Source organism: Haematobia irritans, chromosome 5, assembly GCF_050003625.1.
Source record: "Haematobia irritans isolate KBUSLIRL chromosome 5, ASM5000362v1, whole genome shotgun sequence".
Taxonomy (NCBI): Eukaryota; Metazoa; Arthropoda; class Insecta; order Diptera; family Muscidae; genus Haematobia; species Haematobia irritans.
This window is the reverse complement of record NC_134401.1, coordinates 7507423-7531004: the sequence shown is the minus strand read 5'-3', so window position 1 is coordinate 7531004 and position 23582 is coordinate 7507423. Positions and strand designations below refer to the sequence as shown.

The window sequence follows — 23582 nt, the reverse complement described above, 5'->3', positions numbered from 1 at the left end:
TGGAAAGTCATGATATGCATATCAATGATCTTAGGTTGTGGGAGCAAACATGATTAAGAGTAGCGATATTGGAAATGACATTATGAAGGCACAAATGTCATAGTGATGCAAGTTTAATGAGTGCAGGGAAATTTAACCAAATATGTATCTTAATAGTAATGAAAACAATTGAAAGTGTTTTATATTCTGGACTACTAGTGAGAAACATGGTACCATGGGCTGTATTACACGGTTGCCACTCGAGCCCAAAATAATCTACCAAAATTTGGAGAAAAATTTACCAAAAACTACCAAACAAAAAATCTTATTCTCTCAAACTTTTATTTCTACAGATCATTTTGTCAAAATTTTAATTCTATAGAAAAATTTTCTCAAAAATTTAATTCTATAAAAAGTTTTGTCAAAGTTTTATTTCTACAGAAAATTTTGTCAACATTTTATTTCTATAGAAAATTTTGTCATAATTTTATTTCTATAGAAAATTTTGTCAAAATTTTATTTCTATAGAAAATTTTTGTCAAAATTTTATTTCTATAGAAAATTTTGTCAAAATTTTATTTCTATAGAAAATGTTGTCAAAAATTTAATTCTATAAAAAGTGTTGTCAAAATTTTGTTTCTATAGAACATTTTGTCAAAATTTTATTTCTATAGAATTTCTTGTATAAATTTTATTTATGTAGAAAATTTTGTCAAAATTTTAGTTCTATAGAAAATTTTGTCAACATTTTATTTCTATAGAAAATTTTGTCAAATTTTGTTCCATAAAAAATTTTGTCAATTTTTTTCCATTGAAATTTTTTTCAAAATTTTATTTCTATAGAAAATTTTGTCAAAATTTTATTTCTATAGATTAATTTGTCAAAATTTTGTTTCTGTAGAAAATTTTGTCAACTTTTTTCCATAAAAAATTTTGTCAATTTGTTCCATTGAAAATTTTGTCAAAATTTTATTTCTATAGAAAATTTTGTCAAAATTTTATTTCTATAGAAAATTTTGTCAAAATTTTATTTCTATAGAAAATTTTGTCAAAATTTTATTTCTATAGAAAATTTTGTCAAAATTTTTTTTCTGTAGAAAATTTTGTCAAAATTTTATTTCTATAGAAAATTTTGTCAAAATTTTATTTCTATAGAAAATTTTGTCTAAATTTTATTTTTATAGAATATTTTCACATAACTTTATTTCTATAGAAAATTTTGTCAAAATTTTTATTTCTATAGAAAATTTTGTCAAAAATTTAATTCTATAAAAAGTTTTGTCAAAATTTTATTCCTATAGAAAATTTTGTCAAAATTTTATTTCTGTAGAAAAATTTGTCAAAAGTTATTTATATAGACAATTTTGTCAACATTTTATTTCTATTGAAAATTTTGTCAAAATTTTATTTCTATAGAAAATTTTGTCATAATTTTATTTCTAAAGAAAATTTTATATAAATTTTGTCAAATTTTATTTCTATAGAAAATTTTGTGAAAATTTTATTTCTATAGACAATTTTGTTAAAATTGTATTTCTATAAATATATAAAATGAAAATTAAAATTTTATTCTAAATATTATATTTAAATATTTTAAATAAAAAAAAAATAGAAATAAAACCTATATTTTTCTAAAAACATAAAAAATAAAATAATTTTGTAGAAATGTAACAGCAATTGAAAATTTACGGAAAATGTTATATACAACGTTTCCCACAAAACAATAACAAAAATTATTTTGTGTTGTGTTTTTTTCCTTTTAATGTCCTTTTTCCCTTCTTCTTCATCCTTCCTCAGCAATAGTTTCAATATGCAAATAGTAGTTACATTCAAAAGTACTTCATTACTAAAAATAACAAAAAATAAACCTCTCATGTTAGCATAAAACAAGACATCTTGTTTTGCCACATTTTTTCATAGTTCGTTGTAAAACATTTTTTATTGTCTCTTGAAATTCAAAACTTCAATGTCATTCAATGTAAGCTAAAAATGCAAAAGCTACAACAAAAGTCCAAACTCAGTCATAAACCCTTCACCACATTGACGACCCTCTTCGTTTTTTTTTTTTTTTTTTTCTCACTGCAGATAGAAGCCAAGTGAAAAAAAATACTGAAATAAAATTATTGCTATTATTATGGTTTTCAGTTTAAACCGCAGTCTTGTAAAAGAGGAGGTAGAAAGAAATAAAAACAAAATCTGAAAACGATTGAGATTTTATTTTCAATCTAAAACCACAAAATAACATCGAACAATGGATCAAATATAAGGCAAGTCATTAAGGTTTTTACGTTGTTTATTATCGAATTCAAGGGGTTCAGGGATGGAGGTATTTGAGAAGGGTGATGATAAATTTGTGGCATTAGTGATATGTATTTTTAATTATATAATAAATGAATGATGTTTTCGTTATCATTTGTTTACTTTATTGACCCAAAGTAGACACTTATGGTATTTATTAAGGGTTTGCAATGACTTCACAGTTCCTTGGTATTATTCTTAAGCTTAAAAACAGATAATGAATCAAATTTTTGGATTTTCCTTTCATAGACCCAACTGTTTACTTTACTGGCACAAAGTAATCTAAAGAGGGGACTATGGTATGAAGGAGTAAAAATATGGAAATACGCAATAAAAAATATGCAATGGAATATCAAATATAATAAATCGATTTTTTGGTTGATGTTGCCTTCATAGACCCAACTGTTTACTTCACTGGCATAAAGTAATCTAAAGAGGGTGCTAAAGGGGTGAAAATACGGAAATATGCTATGGAATGTGTTTGGAGTAAAATCCGCGAGAATGTTAAATTCAGATATACAGGATGTGTCTTACAACTTATGCGACAATCAAATCATTAATAGCCACTTTTGATGAAAATTTCCAAGAATAAAGGATATTCATATGAAATCCCTTAAACCAAATTATATACCTCAACGTTATAGATTCGTAAAAGTAAAAAGAGTAAAAAAGATTTTTTGACAAATTTTCTATAGAAATAAAATTTTGACAAAATTTTCTATAGAAATAAAATTTTGACAAAATTTTCTATAGAAATAAAATTTTGACAAAATTTTCTATAGAAATAAAATTTTGACAAAATTTTCTATAGAAATAATATTTTGACAAAATTTTCTATAGAAATACAATTTTGACAAAATTTTCAATAGAAATAAAATTTTGACAAAATTTTTTACAAAAATAAAATTTTGACAAAATTTACTATAGAAATAAAATTATGACAAAATTTTCTATAGAAATAAAATTTTGACAAAATTTTCTATAGAAATAAAATTTTGACAAAATTTTCTATAGAAATAAAATTTTGACAAAATTTTCCATAGAAATAAAATTTTGACAAAATTTTCTATAGAATTAAAGTTTTAACAAAATTTTCTATAGAAATAAAATTTTGACAAAATTTTCCATAGAAATAAAATTTTGACAAAATTTTCTAAAAAATAACATTTTGACACAATTTTCTATCGAAATAAAATTTTTAACAAATTTTTCTAAATAAATAAAATTTTGACACAATTTTCTACAGAAATAAAATTTTGACAAAATTTTCCAAAGATGTGAAATTTAAAAAAAATCTAAAGAAATGAAATTTTAACAAACTTTCTATAGAAATAATATTTGGACAACATTTTCTATAGAAATAAAATTTGACAAAATGTTCTCTAGAAATAAAATTTGGACTAAATTTTCTCTAGACATAAAATTTTAACAAAATTTTCTCTAGAAATAAAATTTTGACAAAATTTTGAAAAATTTTCTATAGTAATACAATTTTGATAAAATTTTGTATAGAAATAAAATGTTGACAAAATTTTCTATAGAAATAAAATTTTGTAAAATTTTCTATAGAAAAAAAATGTTGACAAAATTTTCTATAGAAATAAAATTTTGCAAAAATTTTCTATAGGAATAATGTTTTTCTCTAGAAAAAACATTTGGAAAAAATTTTGACAAAATTTTCTATAGAAATACAATTTTGAAGAAAATTTTCTATAGATATAAATTTTCTATTGAAATAAAATTTTGACAAAATTTTCTATTGAAATAAAATTTTCAATAGAAATAAAATATTGACAAAATGTTCTATAGAAATAAAAATTTGACAAAATTTTCCATAGAAAGAAAATTTTTACAAAATTTTCTAACGTAAAAGATGTGAAATTTAAAAAAAATCTAAAGAAATGAAATTTTAACAAACAAACTTGAAAAATTTTTCTCTAGAAATAAAAATTTTACAAAATTTTCTCTAGAAATAAAATTTTAACAAAATTTTCTCTAGAAATAAAATTTTGACAAAATTTTCTATAGAAATAAAATTTAGACAAAATTTTCTATAGAAACAAAATTTGAAAAGATTTTCTCTAGAAATAAAATTTTGACAAAAATTTCTCTAGAAATAAAATGTTGACAAAATTTTCTCTAGAAATAAAATTTTGACAAAATTTTGAACAACTTTTCTATAGTAATAAAATTTTGACAAAATTTTGTATAGAAATAAAATTTTGACAAAATGTTGAAAAAAATGTCTATAGTAATAAAATTTTGACAAAATTTTGTATAGAAATAAAATGTTGACAAATTTTTCTATAGAAATAAAATTTTGTAAAATTTTCTATAGAAATAAAATTTTGACAAAATTTTCTATAGAAATAAAATTTTGCAAAAATTTTCTATAGGAATAAAATTTTGACATATTTTTCACTAGAAAAAACATCTGGAAAAAATTTTGACATAATTTTCTATAGAAATACAATTTTGAAGAAAACTTTCTATAGATATAAAATTTTGAAAAAATTTTCTATTGAAATAAAATTTTCCATAGAAATAAAATTGTGACAAAATTTTCGGTAGAAACAAAATTTACAATATTTGACTTATACATTTTTCATTTATTCTCACATCGATTGTATTCCAATGTCTGCTCTTAATCGAACACTTTTTGGGTAGGGAACTTCATATTGATGACATAGCCATAGCCGTACACATTGTTCATTTCAATAAGCTCAATTATTAACATAAAAGATCATTAATTTGAGTTTGAAAATAAACTCTTGGCAGCACTCCCTAATGGACGTGTGTGTGGTATGGTCTCAATGTTAGTGGTGGCATTTAAATTTGAAATAAATTTTCTATGAGGCAACATTAAGTGTTAGTTTCAAAGGGAAAAGGCAACAAACCATAAGTATGGGAAATGAGCTTGGGGGCTTTATGATTCATATGATGAATATTATAATGGAAAACACGTGCAGGAAATTTGTAAAAAAAGGTTTCACCCTATAACTAAAAGCAGAATTTTCTTTAGATTAGCAGTAGCATTTGTGTTGACATTAGAATGAAGAAAAATTCCCACCTCCTAGGGAAAATCCCTAATCCCCAAAAATATTGTAATTTTCCCAAGGATCCATTATCACCTCCGAAAACTTGCCTTTCACTCTAAAAATACCTACTACCAATTTACTTTGTCAAATTGTGTGAAAAATTTCGTGTGGTTCTTTTCCGTCATGTTAATATTCAGCATATGCAAATACTAATGGTGACACCACCATCCTTCTGGCCAGACTGAAATATGAATAGGAAGAAATATGTACACATTCCATTTCCATTACTCTAAAAATAAATCGCAAAAAATTCTGTTTTTTTTTTTTTCCTTGGTCCATATTCAAATAGAAGTGTTCTTCTGACTGTATCGTTGAATTTATTTTGACATGAAAATATGTGGTATTTTTTTTTTGCCGGTTCCATACACAAAGCCTGAAATGCCTTCAAAGTGTACGACAAGAACGAACGCATAATTTTGTATATTTGGGCGTTTTCCATTCAATGGAATACACCACCATCATAGTCGGTGTCATCGGCATGAGTCAGGTCATAAGTACGCAAGACGAACAACAAAAAAATGGACTTTGGACTTAAGAGACACGGTTGAAATGTGCAGAAACCTCAACATTTCTATGATAAATTTTGAAATTGATATCAATTAATATTAACGAATTTTTACTTCATTAATGAGCTTTTCCTGAAAAATATCCATTTAAGTTCTTTTTTATGAAAAATTTCATGTATTAAATGTTCCTATGAAGAACTATATGAATTAAATATTTTTATAAAGAAAAATTCATAAATTAATTGTTTTTTTTTATAAAAAAACTTCATTAATGAAATTTTAATGAAATACTTCAATTATTATTTTTTTTTTTGCGAAAAACTTCATATTTAAATATTTCAATGAAAAACGACGTATATAAATTTTTCTCTGAGAAACAAAGATAGGTTATGTTCGATATTTCAGGCTCACTTAGAAAGAATATTCAGTCTATTGTGATACCACAGTGGTGAACTTCTCTCTAAATCTAAATAAAAAACTAAATCTATAAAAAAAAAATCAATAAAAAATTTATTACTGATTTTTTTTCTTAAAGCTTCATTATACTTTTACCTATGAAAATTAAGTTATTGATTTTTTTCTATAAAAGTTTAATCAATGCATTTTTTCTATTTTTTTAAACTTTCATTAATTAACTTTTTCTGACAAAAATCCATTAAAAACATTTTTATGAAAAACTTCATAAATTAACTTTTTCTATAAAAAAAACAGCATTAAACAATTTCTATAGAGACTTCATAAATGAACGTTTTCCTCGAAAATTAAATTAATGAACATTTTCTGTGAAAAACTTCATAAATGATCTTTCTCTATGTAAATCTTCACAAATTATTTTTTTATGAAAACCTTGATAAATTAAATTTTTCTATTAAAAACTTCTTAAATGTACTTTTTCTATGGAAAACTTCATAAATAAACTTTTTCTATGATAAACTTTTCGATGCAGAATTCATTAGTGATTGTTTTTTGCGAATTTAACTCTACTGATTTTCGGAGAAAAATTTCATTAATGAACTTTTTCTTTGAAAAAAATTATTAATGAACTTTTTCTGAGAAAACCTTTTGAAATTAACTTTATCTATGAAAAACTTCATAAATAAACATTTTCTTTGAAGAACATCATAAATGAAATTTTTGTATGAAAAACTTCATAAATGAAATTTTTCTATGAAATACTTCATAAATGAGCTTTCTCTATGTAAAACTTCACAAACTAATTTTTTTATGAAAACCTTCATAATTGAACTTTTTCTATGTAAAACTTCACAAATTATTTTTTTTATGGAAGCCTTCATAAAAGAACTTTTTCCATGAAAAACTTCTTAAATGAACTTTTTGTATGGAAAACTTCATAAATGAATTTTAAACAAACTAAATTTTTCTGTAAACAAATTTATTAATAGAATTTTCGATTCGAAATTCAAAATTCTGCGAAAAACTTCTGAAATTAGCTCTATGAAAAATCTCATAAATGAACTTTTTCTATGAGAAGCTTCGTCAATGAACTTTTTCAATGACAAACTTCATAAATTATTATTTTTTTATGGAAAAACTTCATAAATTTTATTTTTCTATGAAACACTTCTGAAATTAGCTTTATGAAAAATCTCATAAATGAACTTTTTCTATGAGAAGCTTCGTCAATGAACTTTTTCAATGACAAACTTCATAAATTATTATTTTTTTATGGAAAAACTTCATAAATTTTATTTTTCTATGAAAAACTTCATGACTAAGCTTTTCTACGGAAAACTTAATTACTGAATATTTTCTAGGTAAAACTGCATTACTAAACGTTTTCTATGAAACACTTCATTACTGAACTTTTTCTATGAAAAGCTTCATTAATTTATTTTTCTTTAAAAAATTAATTAATGGACTTTTTCTATTAAAAAAAATATTAATGGATTTTTCCATGAAAAACTTCCTTAATTAAATATTTCTATGAAACACTTCATTAATGAACTTTTCCTAGGAAAAGCTTCCTTAGTAGAATTTTTCTATGAAAGAAATCATTTTCTCTTTGTAAAACTTCATTAACTTCTGTGAATCGTTTTCTAAAGGGTGGTTAAATTGTAAGGGCCGATGTTGAATGTGAACCACACCTAAACGCCAAGTTTTTTTCCGAATTTTATTTGACATTTCTCTATTTCAGACTTACTCAATTTGAACCATGGAGAGATACACAATCCAACAACGTGTTAAATGGTTCCAAGAAATGGCAACAGTGGATGATCAATTTTCGAAGAAAATCATCTTCAGTGATGAGGCACATTTTCACCTCAGTGGATTCGTCAATAAGCAGAATTGCCGCATTTGGGCGAATGAGAATCCAAGAGTGATTGTCAAAAAACGAATATTGATGTGGACCAGAGAATGAAGCCGCCGAGTCGCCGCCGACCATTTTTTGCCAGTCGACGCCGCCGCCGAATATGTCGACTCATCTCGACTCAAATTTAGCCGCCAAGTAATCAAAAATATCGATTTAAATCAGAAAAATTTGTAAAATACGACAATTTAGTATTTTTTCCAAAATTTTGAACACAACCAATCATATTTAATCTGCTATAATAAATTAGGAAAAATTTAGCTCAGAAAATTTGAACGAAAAGTAAATTTGTTTGTAAGATAGGTTGTACAACTAATCTCATTACCATTCGATTAACTTCAAATTGATTTTATAATGGATAATTGTCCGCCGCCGAGTGAACAAATTTATATCGACTCAGCCGTCAAGCCGCCGCCGCTGGAGGCAAAAATTTAATGTCCGCCGCCGCCGACAAAAATGGGTCGGCTTCATTCTCTGATGTGGACAATATGTGGTTTCAGCAGGACGGTTCCACTTGCCACACAGTTAACGAAACAATGGCTCTTTTGCGCAACAAATTCAATGGCCGTGTTATCTCACGTAATGGCGATGTCAGTTGGCCGCCAAGATCATGTGATTTGACACCGTTGGAATTTTTTCTTTGGGGTTATTTGAAAGAAAAGGTGTACGTCGATAAGCCAGCAACAATTCAAGAGCTAAAGGATGTGATAATTCGACACATTAACGGCATAGAACCTCCATTATGCCTCAGCGTCATCGAAAATTTGGACCAGCGGATGAAGGTGTGCCACCGAGGTCTCGGCGCCCATTTGGCCGGTATTTTATTCCATACATAATTGAATAATACCAATATATCATAATAAAATAAAATTACAATAATTTCCTAAATAGTTTGTGCTTTATTCAAAATCAACATCGGCCCTTGAAATTTTAACCACCCTTTATGAAACACTTCACTACTGAACTGTTTCTATGAAATACTTCATTAAGGAATAGTGTCTATGAAAAACTTCATAACTGAACCTTTTCTATGTAAAACTTTATTGACGAACTTTTTTTATGAAAAATTTCATTACTGTGAACTTTTCTATGAAAAACTTCATTGATGAACTTTTTCTATGAAAAAAAAAACGTTATTAATCATTTCGTTCCATTAACTAGCTTAATAATTGAACTTCTATGATTTTTTTTTAATTTTTTATAAATTACCTCATAATTCTTCTTTTGTCTATGAAATTCTGCACTGCCTTTTATTTATAAATCTTTTGAAAAAGTCTCTTAGTTTCCATCTTAATATACCATCTCAGTTTCCATTTCAACAGAATTTCGTTGTTTTTTTTTTTGTCATAATCACTTTTGCTGACATCATTTGATACAATTTCTAACACCTCATTATTTTTTATTGCTATGTAAAATGAATTTAAAAAAATAATAAAAATTATTTTGCTATTTCTAAAACGCATTGTTTGCACTTGGCTTTTTTTTGGTTTTTTGGTTGAGAAACTTTTTATGAGCATTTTTCTAAATGAGGGTATGTATGAGCCACAGATTAGTTTTGCTAAGTGTTGCGTTACAGTTGCGATTTAGTGCACGACATGTTGAAATAAATACGGAGCATGAAAGAGGCTTCTTCACTTAAAAAGTTTTTTTTTTGATTTTATTGTGAAAAAACACAAAACTTTAAATGAGCCCACAAATTTTTATAAAAAAAAAAAAACTTTTCATGAAATTTTTCCAGAAAAGGCAGTACATAAATCCCTAAAAATTTGATAGTCTTTTTTTGATAATAAAATTAGACATTAATTAATATATATAAAAAATATATATTTTTTTTTTAAATATCTCTGAATTATTAATTTTCCATAGACCCTTGATTAAGTAAAAACTCTTGGCTAAATATTCATTATTTTCACACCCTATGCTATGTTCAATTGTGTTGAACAATAATAATAATGCATTGGCCAATTATTAATTTTGCAAAAATATTTTGCATAGTTTTTGTTTTAGTTGTTGTATTTTTCTATATTAAATATATTTTTGTGTTGGTGTTTTTCTTCCATTTTAGTTGATTTAATGTTTTCGAAAAATTGAATTAGTCACGCAAAGTAAATTAAGTGAGCAGTTTTTGTTTATTTTCTGTTTTCTTTGCAGATTATTGTATTGCATTGCATTTTATTTCATTTTATTATTTTTTCGCCTCTTCTGCATTTATGTTTTTCTTATTTATCATAGTAGTTTTATTTACATGCCATAAACGCACATTTTATAAACAACAAAAATCGATTCGTATTTCTTTGTTGACAAAAAAAAAACAAGCTCTCCATAAAATATGTAATCCACAAAAACGCTGAACATAGTTAATCTTTTCTTTGTTCAAGGGACCATGAACTATAAAAAAAGTGTCGCATAGGTCAAAACAAAAAAACTGAATATCGTATATGAGGAAATATTTTCAAGCAATGCGGAACATGAGCTAAAAGACATTGGGAATTTGTAAATTTCTTTATAAAAAGTGGGGAAAGTTAGTTAAATGAGAATAGAGTTTATGATTTTTTTAATGGGCATATTATTTTCAAAAAACCTTAATAATAAACTTTTTCTATAAAAAAAATCATAATGAACTTTGCCTATAAAGAATCAAATTCTAAATAAATTCTATAAAAGGTTAGGTTAGGTTAGGTGGCAGCCCGATGTATCAGACTCACTTAGACTATTCTGTCCATTGTGACACCACATTGGTGAACTTCTCTCTTATCACTGAGTGCTGCCCGATTCCATGTTAAGCTCAATGACAAGGGACCCCCTTTTTAAAACCGAGTCCGAACGGCGTTCCACATTGCAGTGAAACCACTTAGAGAAGCTTTGAAACCTTCAGAAATGTCATCAGCATTACTGTGGTGGGGTAATCCACCGCTGAAAAACATTTTGGTGTTCGGTTGAAGCAGGAATCGAAACCACGACCTTGTGTATGCAAGGCAGGCATGCTAACCATTGCACCAATGGCTCCCAAATTCTATAAAAATTTTCATTATTAAAATTTTTCTTCATTATTGAACTTTTTCTATGAAAAAGTTAATTAATGACATTTTCTTTAACGAGTGTGTCCATAAAAAACCTTCATTAATGAACATTTTCTATAAAACCTTCATTAATGAAATTTTTCTATAATTTTTTCTATGAAAAACTTCACAAATTAATTTTTTTTATGAAAACCTTCTTAAATGAACTTTTTCTATGAAAAACTTCATCAATGAACTTCTATGAAAAACTTCATAAATGAATTTCTTCCATAAAAAAATTCATAAAGGAACTTTCTCGATAAAAAAATTCACAAAGGAACTTTTTCTATGTAAAACTTCATAAATAAAATTTTTATATAAAAAACTTCATAAATGAACTTATTCTATGAAAAACTTCATAAATGAACTTATTCTATGAAAAACTTCATAAATTGACTTTTTCTATGAAAACTTAAATTTTTCTATCAAACACTTCATAAATGAACGTTTTCTATGAAAAACTTCATAAGGGAACGTTTTTTATGAAAAACTTCATAAGTGAACTTTTCTATGAAAAACTTCATAAATGAACTTTTTCTATGAAAAACTTCATAAATGAACTTATTCTATGAAAAACTTCATAAATGAACTTTTTCTATGAAAACTTAAATTTTTCTATGAAACACTTCATAAATGAACGTTTTCTATGAAAAACTTCATAAGGGAACGGTTTTTATGAAAAACTTCATAAGTGAACTTTTCTATGAAAAACTTCATAAATGAACCTTTTCTATGAAAAACTTCATAAATGAACGTTTTCTATGAAAAACTTCATTAATGAACTTTATTTGAGAAAACATTCCGAAAGTTACTCTACCTATGAAAAGCTTCATAAATAAACATTTTCTGTGAAAACCGTCATTAATTAAATTTTTCTATAAAAAATTTCTTTAATAATTTTTTTAATAAAAAATTCATTACTAAATTTTACTATACAAAAAAAATAATTTAAAAATAAAATTATTCTTTTATGAAATAAAATGATTTTTTTTTTGAAATTTTTGTTATAAAAAAATAATTAGTGAACTTTTTCGGTAAATAAATTTCATTAATGAACCTTTCTTATAAAGACTTTTTTATTAAACCTTTTCTATAAAAAATGCATAACCTTTTTTATATAAAATCTTCATTAATAAACCTTTTCCATAAAAAAAAAAAATTTCTATAAAAAATGCATAACCTTTTCCACAAAAAAAAAAAATTAAGAATTTTCTCTATAAAAAATCATTCCGAAAGTTACTCTACCTATGAAAAGCTTCAGAAATAAACATTTTCTGTGAAAACCGTTATTAATTAACTTTTTCTATAAAATTTTTTTTAATAATTTTTTTTTATAAAAAAAAAATCACTAATAAATTTTTACTATACAAAAAAAATAATTTAAACATAAAATTATTCTTTTATGAAATAAAATGATTTTTTTTTTTTTTGAAATTTTTGTTATAAAAAATAATTAGTGAACTTTTTCGGTAAATAAATTTCATTAATGAACCTTTCTTATAGACTTTTTTATTGAACCTTTTCTATAAAAAAATACATAACCTTTTTTATAAAAATCTTCATTAATAAACCTTTTCCACAAAAAAAAAATTTAAAGAATTTTCTCTATAAAAATCATAAATTTAAAACCTTTTCCATAAAAAAACTTCCTTAATGAACTTTTGCTATAGAAGTATCATAAATTAACTTTCTATAAAAAACTTCATTAATGATCTTTTTGAATAAAAAATAATTAATAAACTATAAATAGGACTACTTAGGATTAGGATTAGTGAACTTATTCGTTAAAAAAATCATTAATGGGCCTTTCCTATAAAGAATTATTTATTGAACTTTTTCTATAAACAAAATACTTAACATTTTCTATAAAAAAAACTTCATTAATGTACCTTTTCCATAAAAAACTTTTTTAATGAATTTTTGCTATAAAAACATCATAAATGAACTCTTTCTAAAAACATTTAATTAATAATATTTTTCTATAAAAAAAAAATTCTATAATTAATAAACTGGAAATAGGTCTATTTGGACGGAATAGTCTATTGCCTAAAATAAAGGGCTGCCAATATACACCGAAAAAAGTAAACAGTTTTATAGCAAGAATGAACTACGTCGTGCGAAATTTGAACTAAATTATACCCCACATTGTTAAATTTCCACAAAGCGTAGTTAAAACCAGGAAAATTGAATGCCCTATTTTACTTTTTAACTGCAACTCATGAAATTACACCCTCTCATAGAAGAAAAAATGAACTAAAAGTAAAGCAGAAAATCATTGGCGCCCAAACATGGCAATTTTAACTATACCATAGTTCATTCTTACTAATTTTGGGAATCGTACGTACATTTTCTTTTGCGTTAGTTCATATTGCACTTATGTCCAAGGTCTTTGAACTTTATATCCACGTTTAGTTCATATTTAAAAAACATTCCATTAAGCTGCGGAAAATTTCGAAGAAAAAAATACAAATTTAACTACCAACAGACAACTTTTTTGCAATAAAAATAAATTAAATTTAGCGTTAGTTTAACTACGAAATTTTTTTCTGTGTACCTAATCCACCTTAAATTAGATGATTTAACATGTAACTTTCCTATAGAGCCTAGTCATTCTATGCCTAACCATTTCATCCTTATTCTCCCACCTCTTTAGGGTTTTCCCTTCCCATACCCAGTGTCCAACATAAAACTCAAATACATATACTAAATAATGCATTAAATCGAAAGATTAGTTAGCCAAAAGGGAACAGAGACAAAATTAAATAAAAATAAATTGCATTCTAATAAAGGGAAATGAACACAAAAAAAAAACTATCAAAAGGGGCCCTTTAAGATTGAACAATGACCACTATTGGGTATTGGGCAAATGGGAAACCCCAATGATATCAGGACTATGGTAAACCAATTTGAAAAATGACACACACGCATATGCAAAACCCTACATAAAGTACAAATGTGAAGACAGCTATTAAAGTCTAACTAAATGAGGTTGTTAATATCCTCTCCCTCTAAGGAGCCACATAGAAAAACAATTATGAAGAAATAAAAAACAAACTACATTCTTTAGAAACACATGTGCCATTACATGCACACACACACACCCAATGTAAGTCTTACACTCAATAAACCTTCTGTGTAGTAATTGAAAATTCAAATAATTTGAGAAAGAGGGAGCAGGAGACAATGCCACATTCTCTCTGAGTCTGTTGTCAATTTATTAAATGTTGCTCTGGTAATTGTTTTACTCAACCTTGAGCGTAAAAAGGAGATAAAAACAAATGACTGATACATTGTTTGTTCTTTTACTTGGCTACCTCCTTAGAGAGCATCATAATGACTGGTGGGGGGAGGGTAAAGAGGATGTGAAAAAGGTAAATAAACTACTACGACTGACGACCCTTTTAGGCAGCAGAACATTAAACGAGCAACAAAGGCAAAAACAACTCTTTTGAAACTATCAGCACTAGTGAGAGACACAAAAGACAGACAAATAGACCCTCATATGATTCATACAATTCCCCCTAAGCAGTAAGGCTCATGTATTAAAATGCCTCACAGCGGGATAATACACAAAACGAAATTTTTCAAAAAGCAAAAGATCGGGATCACACAGTATAAGAATCCGTTGGACTGGGACATTTTGGACACTAAGGTTGACACTACAAAATACCAAGTGCCGCAGAATCACTTTCGTGCATCGTGTGATTGCTTTATAGGCCGTTTGAGGGCCCTAATTAAATTAAATTCTAAAATTTTATGTCATTTCAGACATCTTTTGCTTTTGAATATTAAAGTTTAAAAAAAAAATGAAAAAATTAGCCCTCTACGTTGTTTCGTTACATACCCTGTATATGCACTAGTTCTGATAATAAGTTTTTTTTTCTTTTTCAGTGTATACAGAAGTAGTCAATCTATAAGAGAGGGAGTATGTATATTAAAGTGTAATTTGATATTCAGAAGAAGAAACAAACACAATGCAAATATTCGCAAAAAACAATGAACCCCTACAAATGCGGGAATAGGGAAAAACACAACCCCTTACACTCCATATAGACCTTGAGTTTTTTTTTGTACACTTGAGTGAATTATTATATATATAGTGCACTACTACAAATGCCATCTTAAAAGGCAAAAGGATAATGTGCAAGGGCACGAAACACACAAAAATATCCCAACTAAAGTTTGAATAAACACGAAGACTACTTTCAATGGAATATTTTAAACCGAAAGAAAAATATTTACCTACTCTAAAGCAATATTAAACTGAAAATAAACAAAACAAAAACTTAAGAATTTATTAGAGGGGTATGCAAAATTGTATATTAAGCAAAAACAAACGGTGATGGGAAGAACATTATGGACTGACCCAAACAGAAATAAATCTACTCGCAGGGAGTAGAGCTAAATGCAGCAGGACCGTGGGAATCTTGAAGGGCCATCTCGAATTGGTAGGTACAGGAAGGACACCTCCGAATTATTTTTGGCCAAACAGAATCAATAAAAGTATTGCAAAAAAGAATATTTAAAAAAAGTCCTTGTAAAATTTTGCCAAAATATTATTTCTATAGAAAATTTTGTCAAAATTTTATTTCTAACGAAAATTTTATCAAAACTTTATTTCTATAGAAAATTTTGTCAAAAATTTATTTCTATAGAAAATTTTGTCAATTTTTTTATTTTTATACAAAATTTTATCACAGTTTTATTTCTTTAGAAAATTTTGTCAAAATTTTATATCTATAGAAAATTTTGTCTAAATTTTATTTCTATAGAAAATTTTGTCAAAATTTTATTTCTATAGAAAATTTTGTCGAAATTTTATTTCATTAGAAAATTTTGTCAAAATTTTATTTCTATAGAAAATGTTGTCAAAATTTTATTTCTATAGAAAATTTTGTCAAAATTTTATTCCTATAGAAAGATTTTGTCAAAATGTTATTTCTATAAAAAATTTTGTCAAAATTTTATTTCTATAAAAAATTTTGTCAAAATTTTATTTCTATAGAAAATTTTGTCAAAATTTAAGTTCTATAGAAAATTTTGTCAATTTTTTTATTTCTATAGAAAATTTTGTCAAAATTTAAGTTCTATAAAAAATTTTGTCAAAATGTTATTTCTATAAAAAACTTTCTCAAAATTTTATTTCTATAGAAAATTTTGTCAAAATTTTATTTCTATAGAAAATTTTGTCAAATTTTTATTGCTTTAGAAAATGTTGTCAAAATTGTATTTCTATAGAAAATTTTGTCAGAATTTTAGTTCTATAGAAAATTTTGTCAAAATTTTAGTTCTATAGAAAATTTTGTCAAAATTTTAGTTCTATAGAAAATTTTGTAAATTTTTTTATTTCTATAGAAAATTTTGTCAAAATTTTATTTCTACAGAAAATTTTATTAAAATTTTATTTCTATAAAAAGTTTTGTCAAGTATTTTATTTCTATAGAAAAATTTATTAAAATTTTATTTCTATAGAAAATTTAGTCAATTTTGTCAAAATTTAAGTTCTATAGAAAATTTTGTCAAAAATGTTTTCAAAATTTTATTTCTATAGAAAATTTTGTCAAAATTTTATTCCTATAGAAAAATTTTGTCAAAATGTTATTTCTATAAAAAATTTTGTCAAAATTTTATTTCTATAAAAAATTTTGTCAAAATTTTATTTCTATAGAAAATTTTGTCAGAATTTTAGTTCTATAGAAAATTTTGTCAAAATTTTAGTTCTATAGAAAACCTTGTAAATTTTTTTATTTCTATAGAAAATTTTGTCAAAATTTTATTTCTATAGAAAATTTTGTCAGAATTTTAGTTCTATAGAAAATTTTGTCAAAATTTTAGTTCTATAGAAACCTTGTAAATTTTTTTATTTCTATACAAAATTTTGTCAAATTTTTATTTCTATAGAAAATTTTGTCAAATTTTTATTGCTTTAGAAAATGTTTTCAAAATTTTATTTCTATAGAAAATTTTGTCAAAATTTTATTCCTATAGAAAATTTTGTCAAAATTTTATTCCTATAGAAATATTTTGTCAAAATGTTATTTCTATAAAAAATGTTGTCAAAATTTTATTTCTATAAAAAATTTTGTCAAAATTTTATTTCTATAGAAAATTTTGTCAAAATTTTATTTCTATAGAAAATTTTGTCATTTTTTTATTTTTATACAAAATTTTATCACAGTTTTATTTCTATAGAAAATTTTGTCAAAATGTTATTTCTATAGAAAATTTTGTCAATTTTTTATTTTTATACAAAATTTTATCACAGTTTTATTTCTTTAGAAAATTTTGTCAAAATTTTATTTCTATAGAAAATTTTGTCAAAATTTTATTTCTATAGAAAATTTTGTCAAAATTTTATTTCTATAGAAAATGTTTTCAACATTTTATTTCTATAGAAAATTTTGTCAAAATTTTATTCCTATAGAAAGATTTTGTCAAAATGTTATTTCTATAAAAAATTTTGTCAAAATTTTATTACTATAAAAAATTTTGTCAAAATTTTATTTCTATAGAAAATTTTGTCAAAATTGTATTTCTATGGAAAATTTTGTCAAAATTTTATTTCTATAGAGAATTTTGTCAAAATTGTATTTCTATAGAGAATTTTGTCAAAAATTTATTTCTATAAAATATTTTGTCAAAATTTTATTTCTATAGAAAATTTTGTCGATTTTTTTATGTCTATGGAAAAATTTGTCAACTTTTTTATTTCTATAGAAAATTTTATCAAAATTTTATTTCTATAAAAAAATTTTTCAAAATTTTATTTCTATAAAAAAAATTGTCAAAACTTTATTTCAATAGAACATTTTATTTCTTTAGAAAAATTTGTCAAATTTTTTATTTCTATAGAAAATTTTATCATTTTTTTATTTCTATATTTCTTTGAAATCAAATCCTGTAAGTTTGTTTGACATTTACTACGTTTTTTAGTCATATATAAGACATTTCTCTTCCTATTACATTTTATAATTTCCTTGAAATCTAAACTATTTCTTAAGTGTCTCTGTCTTCTATTAATAAGAAACTGTATTATGTAAATTAAGGTTGTTTTTCATTGAAAGAATAAAATGGGTAAAAAATTCCAATGTTAAATAGTTTGTTCCATTTGTTACCTGCTTTTTTATTAGTTTTGCCATGGAAATTCCGGAAATGAAAGAAAATGGAATTAATGGTATGCTTTAGTTTTTGTTGATACTATACAATATCCTTAATGTGTAATTTTCATTTTATGCGACACAGTGGGATGAAATTAAGAAAAAGGATATAATTCAGAGACGCGGATTATTACAAGGTATTAAATATTTATTTATGTTTTTAATTATTTAGGGAGCATTTGAAGCTATTACAACAAGATTTTATATCTTATAATTGAGAGAACAGCTTAGTTTCGACAATTAATTCAATGTAGGGAATATTCGAATAATATTTGAATAAAAATGCTTAGTTTATTAATTAATGCTAATAAAAAATCCGTAATTTCATTTCAGGGGAAAATATCTGAGCAAAATATAATGAGAGCAAAATATAAAAATTTCATTATTAAATTTTTTTTTGTATACTAGATGGCAAAGAGTGTATGAAAAACTGTCTTTTTTAGGCCTTTATCCGATTTTTAAAATTTGCTCTGACAACAAAGGGTATCGCTGGACCAACTTTCTGTTCTAAGACAAAATTCCAACTTTTAGTAATTTTTCCCCCTTAGCAATGTTATAATCTTAAATTTAATTTTAAAGATTTTAGATCTAGATGGCAAAGAATTCCAGAAGATCTATTTGGCAAAGAATTCCAGAAGAATTTAATCCTAGGGTGAATTGTTTTTGGGCCTCAATTCGATTTTTGAAAATTTGCCCTGACAAGGTTATAGCCGGACCAAAGTTGTACATGAAAAATGCCGACTTTTCGTATTTTTTTCTCTACTTTCAAGAATATTGTTTTTAAAAAAATATATAAAAAATTAATTTAAAAAAAAATATAATTGTTGATGTAAACTACAAATTATCCACTAACAATAGCTTGTTATAAAACAACATGAACAAAAAATATAATATAATTATTAGACTCCGAAAAAAAACTAAGTTCATTCTGTTATAATAATAAATGACAATTATCAGCTACTGGCTATAAGTTGAAACTTCAAGCCCCATTATATCAAACATTAAAGAGAACATAGATGATGGCTGTATGGCAAGTACAAATACCTTAATCACCTAAATTACGAAATATCAGCCTAACTAAACTGATTTTTCATAACGATCTCTTTTGGCCTTCGAATAGTTTCCGAGTCATATTCTCAAGCATCATCATTAATATAAATTTAAGTGTACTATAATTAGTACACTTAAAAAAAGTTAGACAATCATCATAAAAGTCAGAGATACAAAACAATTAAAGTCTGATTGATATAAAATAGGTCCGAAAGCTGAATATGATATATATGTGAATATGTTATGAATTTGGAGATGAACTTATGATATTTTTTGACAATTTCATTTATGGATATTAGAAATAGAAATGTTTAAAATGGACTTTTTTTAAAAAAGGCCGAAATTGATTTATAAAAATTCGTCAAGTATATACGGCCGTAAGTTCGGCCAGGCCGAATCTTATGTACCCTCCACCATGGATTGCGTAGAAACTTCTACGAAAGACTGTCATCCACAAATTTCAACTCACTCGGATGAAATTTGCTCCTCCAATAGGCTCCAAAACCAAATCTCGGGATCGGTTTATATGGGGGCTATAAATGATTATGGACTGATATGGACCACTTTTGGCATGGTTGTTAAATATCATATACTACCACCACGTACCAAATTTCAACCAAATCGGATGAATTTTGCGTCTCCAAAAGGTACCGGAGCTCAAATCTGGCGATGGGTTTATATGGGAGCTATATATAATTATGGAGTGATATGAACCAATTCCTACATGGTTGTTGGATACCATATACTAACATCACGTACCAAATTTAAACCGAATCGGATTAATTTTGCTCTTCCAAGGGGCTCCGGAGGTCAAATCTAGGGATCGGTTTATATGGGGCCTATATATAATTATGGGCCGATATCGACCAATTTTTGCATGGGTGTTTGAGGCCATATATTAACATCACGTATCAAATTTCAACTGAACCAGATGAATTTTGGTCTTCCAAGAGGCTCCGGAGGTCAAATCTGGTGATCGGTTCATATGGGGGCTATATATAATTATGGACCGATATGGGCCAATTTTTGCATGGCCATTAAAGATCATATACTAACATCATGTACCAAATTTCAGCCGGATCGGATGAAATTTGTTTGTCTTAGAGGCTCTGCAAGCCAAATCGGGGGATCGGTTTATATGGGGGCTATATATAATTATGGACCGATGTGGACCAATTTTTGCATGGTTGTTAGAGACCATATACTAACACCATGTACCAAATTTCAGCCGGATCGGATGAAATTTGCTTCTCTTAGAGGCTCCGCAAGCCAAATTTGGGGGTCCGTTTATATGGGGGCTATACGTAAAAGTGGACCGATATGGCCCATTTGAATGCCATCCGACCTACATCAATAACAACTACTTGTGCCAAGTTTCACGTCGATAGCTTGTTTCGTTCGGAAGTTAGCGTGATTTCAATAGACGGACGGACGGACGGACGGACATGCTCAGATCGACTCAGAATTTCACCACGACCCAGAATATATATATACTTTATGGGGTCTTAGATCAATATTTCGATGTGTTACAAACGGAATGACAAAGTTAAAATCGATATAAAAATATCGATTTATAAAAACTGTCGAATTTTATTCATAATAATTTCCAAATAATTTTTTTTCTTCGACAATTTATTGTTTTCTGTTTTTTTTTTCAAGTGTATATTGGATATATTTAATAACAATTAAACGTGTTATGGTTCATTAGAAAAATTGGAAAAAAGAAGGGGATGATTTTTTGTTGTTAAATGGTTTTTGTTAACAATTCTTATATTGCGCTCTTTCAAAAAAAAACCCTTAGGGTTAAACTATGGCTAGTTATTTTTTGTTTGTAAAAAAAAAACTACCAAAGTATTGCCCCTCTTTCTATTCCTATACATAAAAGCCATGGCTTTAAGCAATATCTTGATAAAACTCACATAGGAAAAAAATAAAAACTATCAAAAAAACCCTCTAAAACAATATGAAAAGACCAACATTTTTAAACAGGAAATTGAAATTTCTTTACTTTCTTTGATTTCATATCTAAACTCCATCAAATTTCTGGTATTTTTGCTTGAAATTGTTTTCTCTTGTTTGTTGGCCTTCCCTTTCCGTTGGCCATTCAATCCATCCATCAAAGTTTTTAGCCAAAGAGAAGATAATAAAGTCTTGGTTTAGTGTTTTATGATTTGGAACGAATGATTTTTATTGGCGAAAACAAATTTGACTTACATTTTTTTTAGTTGTTAAATCTTTTGTTTTATTTGTTTAGATCCTTGGTATTTATTTGTCCTTATTGAGTGTAACTTTTAAATTACCAAATTATTTACAAAAGGACATTGAGTTGTATACAGCCTAAAGACCAAAATTGTATCTGTCTTTTAAATGGATTTTGAACGACTTCAAGTGTTATAAGGAAATTGACGTGGAAATGTTCAAAACAGTTTAAAAGTCTCAACTGCTAGCCAATTTTTTTAATGGAATTTTAAATGGTGTCCTGTAATCATCCTAAAAACACACAACATTATTTTCAGAATTTTTCTCCCGTCTTTTTTACGATGACATGCTTGACATATTACACCGAAACAAAAGATCATTTGATTAGTTATGGTGAGAATAACTTAGTTTTAAAAACTTCACATCCAAGAAAAAAAACAAATTTGTAACAAGGGGGAAATGTTTGCCGCAAAAATGTTGTTTTCTCGCCAAACATAGAGAAACACAGTCAAATAAAATATGAATTTATCCAGTTAAAAAATTATTTTTTGTTCTAATTGAAATATTAATCAAATCAATTAAAATTTGTAATTGTTTTTTTTTAATTCAATCAAACTTTTAATTGGAAAAATGTTGGTGATAATTTTTTTGTGTAAATTCTTAACCTAAAATAAAACTAGACTTTCGAATACAAAATGATCAACTTACCTCTTTGTTTATTTATATATGTTAAATAACTTAATGTCGTTTAAACCATGATGTGTCAGCAGGTAATTTTTTCTTTCTTTCTGATTTTACTGTTATTATTTTAATATTTCTGAAATAAAATTAGTTTATTCTTGTTTTTTTTTTTTTTTTTTTTTTAATTTCATATACACTCTCAAATGCGAACTATCTATAATTCGGTATTAATTAATATATTCACTTTTAAATATATGCTTTATTTTATTTATTTATTTATTGTAATTATTTATGGAAATTTTCTGTTTTTGTTTTGTTTTGTTTTTTTTTTTTTTTTTTTTTGATAAAGTGGACACTTTATTTATTTTAATAATATTATATGATTAAGTTATTGTTTAAAACTTGACAGAACATTATTCATCGTCATCTCATTTATGGAGCAGACACACGCACACATATGAACACAAACAAACACTCGCTCTGCACACCAACATACAAATATTCCAAGATATTTATTTTCTGTAAAGAAAAATAAAAACAGATTTATTTAGTACATAAACAAATAAATATGATTTACAACATGTATAATAACTATAAAGATAAAATAATAAGGGAACACATCATGGTTTCTTCATATAAATCAGAGCAGAAACAAATAATTACAAATAGTCCGGAGCTACAAAATGCATGCACAAAACTTAGTTGGTAGTAGTTTAATAGAAAAAAATACCAAAAATCCACAAAAACATTGATTCTACAATAAGATTCTATGGAGAGAAAGAGAAAAAACACAACAATAACAATAACAAGAATGACTTGAGATACAATTAAAAGAAAACTATCTGAGAAGAAACCAGATTTGAATGAAAGACTCACGCAAACATTTTTACAGAGATGTACACACACAAGCGAACTCGCGCACCCACCGTTAAAATGCAAGACTAAAGATATTGAGAGATTAGACACCACAGTAAAATAAAAACAAACAACATATTCTTTTAAAGAGGGCTTTTACATTGAATGTACGTAGATGGCTTTAGTGTGGTAGCTTCGACCACAGAAAACCACAACAACAACAACGAACTCTATTAAAGGGAGGCTTTTACAATGAATGTACATAGATGGCCTTAGTGTGGTATTTAATGATGGTGATGTGTGGTGAAGTTCATTATTCTCTACTCGTCGTCTCAAACACAACAGAAATTCTCATCCAAAAAACGGAGAGT

At 25.8% G+C, this 23582-nt stretch overlaps 1 protein-coding gene across 3 annotated transcripts in view; it reads right to left on the bottom strand.

Moving 5' to 3' along the window:
* LOC142237787 (uncharacterized) overlaps positions 1-23582 on the bottom strand; it is a 234103-nt gene that overhangs the window by 200351 nt on the left and 10170 nt on the right. For all 3 annotated transcript variants that reach the window (XM_075309198.1, XM_075309199.1, XM_075309197.1), the window contains exon 2: positions 22384-22875. The gene's annotated coding sequence lies outside the window, so the exon portion shown is untranslated. The remainder of the gene's footprint in view (positions 1-22383; positions 22876-23582) is intronic.